At 33.2% G+C, this 8,844-nt stretch overlaps 1 long non-coding RNA gene across 1 annotated transcript; it reads left to right on the forward strand.

Moving 5' to 3' along the window:
- Positions 1-339: 339 nt before the first annotated feature.
- Positions 340-6,076, forward strand: LOC131937019 (uncharacterized). Its single transcript, XR_009386139.1, has 3 exons — positions 340-489; positions 1,880-1,935; positions 4,980-6,076. It is a non-coding gene; the product is annotated as an uncharacterized LOC131937019 (long non-coding RNA).
- The last annotated feature ends 2,768 nt before the right edge of the window (positions 6,077-8,844 follow it).

Consider the following 8,844-nt stretch of genomic DNA (forward strand, 5'->3'; position numbering starts at 1 on the left):
CACCAAGTCCACATATATGTAACGATATTGGAAGATGTCGTGGAGGAAATGACACACACAAAGGACGCATTGTGGGGAGGTCATTTTGATAAGAATCGTAATTCGTGTAACTCATATTACCCATGCTTATCTACGTCAAGCACATTTAATACTGCTAGCTTTCACACTTTGGCTAGTGAATATTTAGCTAACTTAAAATTACGCCAACTAAACCGTGATCTTTTCGCCAGATAATTAGAATACAGTTACACCTTAATTTTGACCATTAATGTATATGTTTAAGGTTAAATAATTAATTGCTTATTAATATTATTTCCTCTGTTTTTTAACCACAGCATTGCTATTGGAAATGTAAGGAAGAATATAAATGTTTCTTCTATCAATATCATTGGCGCGGTGGTTGTTCCTTGTTTATGTCGTACGGGGATGTGGTCAATCTGGACGAAAATGAATATCACGATAGCACTTTATCCTGTAGAGATAGAAGTAGTACGTACTTTTGGATACTATTATTTAAAAAAAAATAAAATAAACGCGAATCTGTGTGATCACACGTAAACTGAGTACTTTATTAAAAGATTGCTTGCGCTTTTTAAAAAGATTCTTCTTCTTCGTTCTTAGTTTTAAGCGTTGAAAGAGATCGAGCTTGATCAGCAAGAAGGTTCGAACTCGAGAATTTTAACAACTGTGAGCTTTTGCCGACTCGACCACGCCTCCAACACAGCGGCATTGACGTTTGATAAAATAAACAGGGAGTGATCTCCCCTAAACTTTCTCGAATATTCTAATATAAAACAACAGGGGATGGCAACTCGGGATATAGACATGTTTTTTAATCCATTTTTTAAAAAAAACTTTTTAAAATAAAATAAAATCTCGTAGAAAAAAGAATTGCATACTAAGTGAACGCCACAAAAAACGTGCATAATAGTGCAAATTATTAGTACTCTATAAATACACATGCGTTTTTTGAGGAATCGGAAATAGCGTACATTACAAATTACTTTATCCGGTCAACGGAAATTACTCAAAATTTGAAAGAAGGCAGAGAATTAGAACTTTTACTCATTTATCACTTATCTACCTGTAATAATAATTCTTTAATTTCCGTCAGTGTCTGTCACTAGTAACTTAATAATTGATACTAAACCCAAATGCCTTCTCTGTTTCTAGCAATACAATAATATATATATATATATATATATAATGCATGTTTTTTTTTAAATTAAGTCAAATACTCTGATATACGATGTTAATTATAGTATCAAATATTGATATAAAAACAAAAATCACTGAAGTTAATTTGTATGTAGTCATTGTGGGTTGGAGTGGGGACATTTCCCGGAATTAGCTGTTGTATATTCAGAGCGTTTATACTCTTTATCTTAGTGTGAGATAATCTATTCTGAAATTTTTATTCATCACGCACACCCACACAAAAACACACACATAAACCTCCACATACGCACGCACAAGGACATATAATTACATATATATTGGTTATATATATATATATATATATATATATATATATATATATATATATATATATATATATATACATATACATATATATATATATATATATATATATATATATATATATACATGTATATATAAAAACAACAAACACAAAAACACACACATAAACCTCCACATACGCACGCACAAGGACATATAATTACATACATATTCGTTATATATATATATAGGCCCTATATTATATATATATACATCTATATATATATAGGGCCTATATGTATATATATATATATATATATATATATATATAAGTTTATGTTTTATTTATATTACTTTATAAATAGTATGTAGGTTGTATGCTATTAAAAATAGTTCCAAATATTAAATCTTCCTTTAGGCTGTAATACTTATTTAGAAGATTTCAACTTTCCTGTGCAAGCGAACAATCACACGGTAAATCTTTAGCACACTTTTTCAATCGCAATAATAAGTGAAAACATAAAGGGATTTACTTATGAAAAAAATATAATGCACAACAGTTTATATGAAGAAAAGCTTATAAGGTATATAGTTTATCTGTAAACCTAAGACATCTGTAGAAATAAAAGGGCCTGCAAATTAATATTAGATATTTTCAAAGTACAGTTTTACCTCAACGTACGAGATTTTAACAATATTAGAAGTTGAGGGAGGAAGAGACAAACCTCTTTTACCTGTTTTGATTTTAACCGCATGCACGTGAAAATGAGTGAAGTTTTGCGGAAAAGGCAAATTACAATGAAGAAAAAAGTTGTTAAAGAAATAAAGCGTATGTAATAATACATGACGAAGTATCATTTAAGTTCAAGTACGTAAATCACGATGATTTTAGTTTAGTAACACGAGGTCTTGAGATAAGGTGTAGCGCTAAGAATGTAGCGAGTAAATGAATTAAAGTGAAAAAAAGAATTGAACAATAACAGTACACTGCCGAGCGTAAGCGAACAAGGTAAAGCCCCTCCGCGTATCTCGTACCCTCTTCCCGGTAACTTGTGGGTCTGGTACGGCATGTTTTTACTACTTTATTTATTAACTATGTTAAATATGATCAGTAATCCATATAGCCGCAGTGTATACTTTAAGAATTTAAAAAAAAAATGTTTTTTTTTTTGTATTCTGATAGTCGCCTCAGCCAGGGGCGTAGCGAGGGGGGGGCGGGGGGTGCGGACCGCACCGGGTGACACCATTTAGGGGGGTGACAAAATGGCAAAAAATAGCAAAATAAATAGAGAAAAACTCGAGGGGGGGGTGCAAATCGAAAGTTTGAGGGGGGGGGGGGTGCAAATCGAAAACTCAAGGGGGGGTGCAAATCAAAAGTTTGAGGGGGGGGGGGGTGCAAATCGAAAATTTGAAAGTTTGTCCCTGGGAAGGGTCTCTATGCCTCTGGGGGGGTGACACCATTAAGTGCCGCACCGGGTGACACCCGACCTCGCTACGCCACTGGCCTCAGCTAATATAATATGTAAAGTTAAATTCTGTATGTGGCGGACGGACGGACGGGCGGACGGGTCCGTGGTAACACAGGAATAGTGTAAAACTTGATTTGATCGCCATAGTGTAATATTTCTAAGGTGCTCATTATCTAAATTAATTATTTAAAAAATTAATATTGAAGATTTTCTAAAACAAATTTCATTTTCTAAAAAGAATATGAAGACACCGGCGCCAATATCACCTTACATTTATTAAAGAATAAAGATTTTATTTTACAACAATTTCTCAGTTTTCAAAAAATTAAGGCTAAATTTTAAAAACATAAACAACTTTGTTTTTATGCTTAGAATTGTGTATATTATTAAAATTTCAAACTTGAATTAAGAATGTCTATTTGGTAATATTATCTATCTATATACTACTAAAAGTCAAGTTTGTTTACATGTTTGAATATTTATTTTTTTGTTTGTTTTTTTGTTTGGTTGATCGAGTTTTGTGATATGTTGTACTCTATCTGGAGAGCTGTAAAATAGTATGTAGGTAGAGAATAATTTTTTAATTCAGACAGACTGTTAATCACACATTTATTTAAAGACGTTAATTAATTTATTGATTTATTCATACGTATATTAACCACAATTTTTTAAAAAGATTTGAAAAGCCACTAGACTCGACGGAAACAGTGACGTCACATGATGTGTTTATTTTTTTTTATCGATAATGGCGGCCTATCGAAGAAGATTGTGTTCCCATTCCAATGTTTAACACGTTCTAAAGCTAATTTTCTGTCGGCTTTAACTTTAACAATACGTCCGTTTGCTGTATTTATTACGTTCCAACACTTATATCAATTTTAAACTGTCTTTTTTGCATTTAGTTTTATAATAAATTTCTCTAGATCTAAAGATCAGCTGTCGAAGGAAAGTTATGAATCTAGCCTAAATCTAGATCTAGCCTAGATCTAGGTCACTAGACTCAATGTAAATTCTAGATCTAGACTTAATGTAAATTCTACATCTAGAATCTATTTCAGGCCTTAATACATCTAGAATCTATTTCAGGCCTTAATTATTTTATATAAATCTTTGTTTGGCTAATTTAAGATAAAATTTAATTTGAAAGTTACTACTACTAGACTGAGACATATGTTGGGGCGCCAAAATGGTTTGGAAAAATAAATTGAAAGGTTGAGGGGGGTTCAAATCGAAAGTTTGAGTGGGGGGGGGGGTGCACATCAAACGTTTGAGGGGGGGGGGGGTTGCAAATCGAAATCTTGCGGGGGGGGGGGGGTTCAAATCGAAAAGTTTGTCCCCGGGCGCCGGGAAGGGTCGCTATGCCTCTGAGTGACAGACGTGATGTTTTTTGATGGATGACCCCCGAAACCCACAGTTATCCAACGGATGACGGGTATTCTAGTTTATTATCTAAAATTAACATTTTTTCGGGTAAATGGCCCTCGGGCAAATGGCATTCGGGCATTTGTCGCATTCGGGCATGTATTCATTCGGGCATTTGTCGCATTCGGGAAAGTGTCCATTCGGGTATTTGTTCCATTCGGGCAAGTGTCCATTCGGGAAATCGGCCTTCGGGCAAACTGCATTAGGGCAAGTGTCTTTCGGTAGAACGTCCTGATCCAGGTTTTTATATACTAGGATATTTTATGAAACGGCTAACAACACTTTTCTAATGAAGTCTATTCATTTGGAAATAGTTACATAAGCATTTTGTACTTAAGATGTCTTTCTCTGCATATATTTATTCGGAGTTATTTCTAGAATATAAGAGACACATTTTAAAAAAAAAAGTACTAATGCATAATGATATCGCACTCCTTAATGCTTACTGAGAGGTTTGATTTGCTACCTATTTTTAATAAGATGATTTAATTTTTAAAACAACCTTTATAACTTACATCAAATGTGTACTATGTTCACAGATGTCTTAAGTGTCTGTAAAAAAAAAGGCTGAAAATGTAACTAAATAAATATATTTTACTTCATTTCTTCCTTTACTTCTACCTTAAGGAGTGTTTTATGACCTGCCTCCATACGAAGAGATGTTGGAGCTATGTCTACGACCCATCTGATGTTTCTTGTCTGATCCGGACCAAAGGCGGACGTAGCAGTGACATTGATTATACTTATGACCGTAGGTTTTGGTCACACGTCGTTTGTAATTTGTAATTAGTGTTTCTTTTAGAGCAGGGGTCTCCAAACTACGGCCCGCGGGCCGGATGCGGCCCGCGAAGTCCTCTCATCCGGCCCGCGGAGATATTTTTGTCCTAGGAAAAATCGTTTGTTGGTGATGGCTGAGGAACTTTGCCTAGAAAAATCAAAGACATGCCTGGAAGAAACTGGCCCCCGAACTGAAATTTGATAGTTAATGCGGCCCTCGGACTGAAAAGTTTGGAGACTCCTGTTTTAGAGGAGCAATGATTTTATTTTATCTCTATTAAAATATATACCTTTACTGGGTTCTCCACTCAACACCCCCCTCCCACTCACCCGGAATTTTAATTGACACCCATACCGAGAAAAATAACTAGTTGTAAAACTTGTTTATAAAAAAGTTACATTCATCACATTTTTTAAATCAGTAGATTCATAAAATTTACAACAATTTTTAAAACTACATTTTAGATTAGTATCTTGAAATGTTTTCAAATTTTTTCAAGTGTTTTTTTTTTTTATTTTGGCTTGTGTAGTAAAAATATTTAAAAAAATTGTTGGCATATTTTTTATGAATGTAATAAAAGCAACTTTAAATTTGATATATTATAACAAATACACAACGAATATATATGCATGAGTTTGAATATGGATAAGAACAATAATCACACTTATATGGATGTACTACTCTGTTAGGAAAATCTGTGAACAATTAATTTTCCACCAACAATCGCAATTTTTGGGGATTTCATCATGTTTTGGGTCTAGTTGAAATCCTATATAAATGGTTTGATTTTATCATAATCGTGTATTTAATATTTCTTCTGTTTTCCGGTTTATTTTCGTAAATTAGAAACTCACTTTGCAAATATTTCGGTCATTGTTGGGTTAATTTGCAGTCTACTGATTTGAGTTTTACCCCTCTGTATAAACAACTGCTTCCAAAAGATTGCACGCTCTCATTAAAATAAATTACTTTATTTTAATTTCTGTTTGTTGCGCTCGTCTCTTGTAATAGGTTGTGTTACCTTGGTGTAGATGTAAGTGCCTACTCTCTCTCTCTCTCTCTCGTTTTATATATATATATATATATATATATATATATATATATATATATATATATATATATATATATATATATACACACATGTATACATATATACATTTATACTTCCAATTTAACAGGAGCGACTCTATAGCGGATTGATTTTCAAGTACAGTAGTTTCTAAAATAGTATGTGTATTAAAAAAAAACATCAGTACCTATAAATTAACGTAAATACCAATACCAATAACAACAGTAACTCCAACAACCACACCGTTACCGTTATCGTTACCGTAAACCAGGGGTCTACAAACTACGGCCCGCGGAGATATTTTTGTCCACGGAAAAAAACGTTTGTTGGTGATGGCTGAGGAACTTTGCCTAGAATCAAAGACATGCCCGGAAGAAACTGGCCCTCGAACTAAAATTTAATAGTTAATGCGGCCGTCGGATGAAAAGTTTGGAGACCCCTGCCGTAAACGATGGTAATTGTCAAGCAGCTGGTAATGTCCTGCTGCAGTTTTTGGATCGGGGTTAGTGCTGGGAAGTCGGGTAATTGACATGATGTAATTGACCAGTGGCTAAAGGCGTTTGTGAAATAAAAAGTGCGCCAAATCAAGATAATCTGTTTGGTTTATAGGATCGCTGGGACTTGATCGTATATTTGAGATGTCACTCACATGAGCTATTTAGGACATGTGTTGAGATGTTTAACGCTGAGATAGGCGCCCACCCGGACAGATTTACAGAACAACAGAAGACGTGACAATTGGGAAGACTAGTTTTGTTAAGGCAACGAGCCTACACTATGTAACGTTGGCTACAACAAGATGGTGTCTCCTTCTTCTGTAGATTCCTACAAAAAAATAAAGCCCAGTAATAATATTTATATACATATTAAAATATGCCACGCAAGATAAAACATAATATCAAGTTATTTTAATATAAAAAATAAACCTACATAAGCTCTTTAAATTATAAATTGTTTTTGGCATCGTACATATGATTTGTAGATACATATATTAAAATTAAACATCTAAAATGTCATTAAGGAACTATTTTTACAGTATACAGCTTGCTAAGATCATAAAAAATATTTTCAAACAATTCGAATTGAATATTCTAGTTTCGTGTTCTAAAAATACAAGTTGGTGGGGGGGGGGGGGTGAAATAAGCATGTCTTACATACTGTAAACCTATTAACTAAATGGTTTTCATCCTAAGTGGTGAACAGCTAGTGCAATAAGCTTCCACTGTCCTAGCTTTTACTGAAAACTCAAAAAGTTATGTACTTTCTTATTTGCTTATGGTGACATTTTAGTGGTCACAGCTTACAACAAAACTCAAAACCTAAATTCCTTTCCTTGTACAATGTTAGACTGAACATAATCAGTGGGCGTGTCCTCATGAAAACTCTGACGATTCATGAAAATATATGAAACTTCCAGCTCCTCTTCCAATGTATCTACCCCAGCCCAGCTTCCACTACTGCTCTCACGCCTGCTCTTACGGCTTTCCTTCTTACTTTTTGATGATGCTCGTGTTTCATAGAAACTACGAAACCTGAAGTTGTAGTTGGTAGTTGGAGTTGTAACAAGGTTAGACTTGCTGGTCAGGATCTAACAAATTCACACAATCATATCATTATGTGTTTTTTTCACAATATTAGCTTGTTGGTTAGGATCTGATCACTTCACGCAATTATATTATTAGATGTGCAAACATAGGGGAAAAAATGAAAATGTAATTTTGTTTTCTACATACAAAGTAATCACAAAAAAGCATACTTACTAATTGAGTTGGAGTAATTAGAATTACTCTGCGATTGTGAATTGCTTTGAGATTGCGTTTCTATAACCTTTCTTGGCTATAAGATCATTAAATTTTAGATATTAATTTAAATCCGAAAATCATGAAATAAAGTAGTGGCTCACTCTTTTTTACATGTTTAGAAAAAAAATCCATTTTAAACACAAATATTTAAACCTCTAATATCTTAAGAAACGTTTACTTTTACATTGCGATACCCGTGACTTTGTAACACATGTAAAATAAAACGGTAAAAAAAGAAAAGTAAAATAATACAATGTTAAATTCAAATGTAACTTGAAAATAGTATTTTAATTAAGCCAGGAGATGTATAATAAATGCTACCTTCGTGTTCCTACATTTAGTTAAACAGTCAAAACAAAGTTTGTGTTTCAGAATTTTGAGACCTTCTCTCACCTATTGGGGAGATTAAAATAAAAGTAAATTGTTTGAAATTAGATGTCAACGCAACCACGCTTACTGATGATCAAATAGTAATTAAATAAATGAATGTGCAAAGAATAAGCATTTTAGTTAATTGCCCAAATGTTTGCATATTGTTTCTAATAAAAAAATTATTTCACAGTAAAAAATACAAAATAATTGTGTTTAAATTTACCTGCTTGAGAAGGAGACATTGAAAGATAAAGATAAACAAACCCTGAAATATATTGGGAACATTACAACAATGCAAATGTTGGTTTTGTAGTTTAATAGATATATTGTGTGAGAAATACTTTATAAAATTGTTATAATGAAATTCAAAGGACATATTAAAATCATATACTATCCAAAAGAAAAAAAAAACAGTTGGCAAAAGATTCCCATACTCTCAGATTTAACAAAAGGCAAACATACTTACGAAGA

The sequence above is a fragment of the Physella acuta genome, unplaced genomic scaffold (assembly GCF_028476545.2).
Source record: "Physella acuta isolate Inbredline_101_S28 unplaced genomic scaffold, ASM2847654v3 ptg000197l, whole genome shotgun sequence".
Lineage (NCBI taxonomy): Eukaryota > Metazoa > Mollusca > Gastropoda > Physidae > Physella > Physella acuta.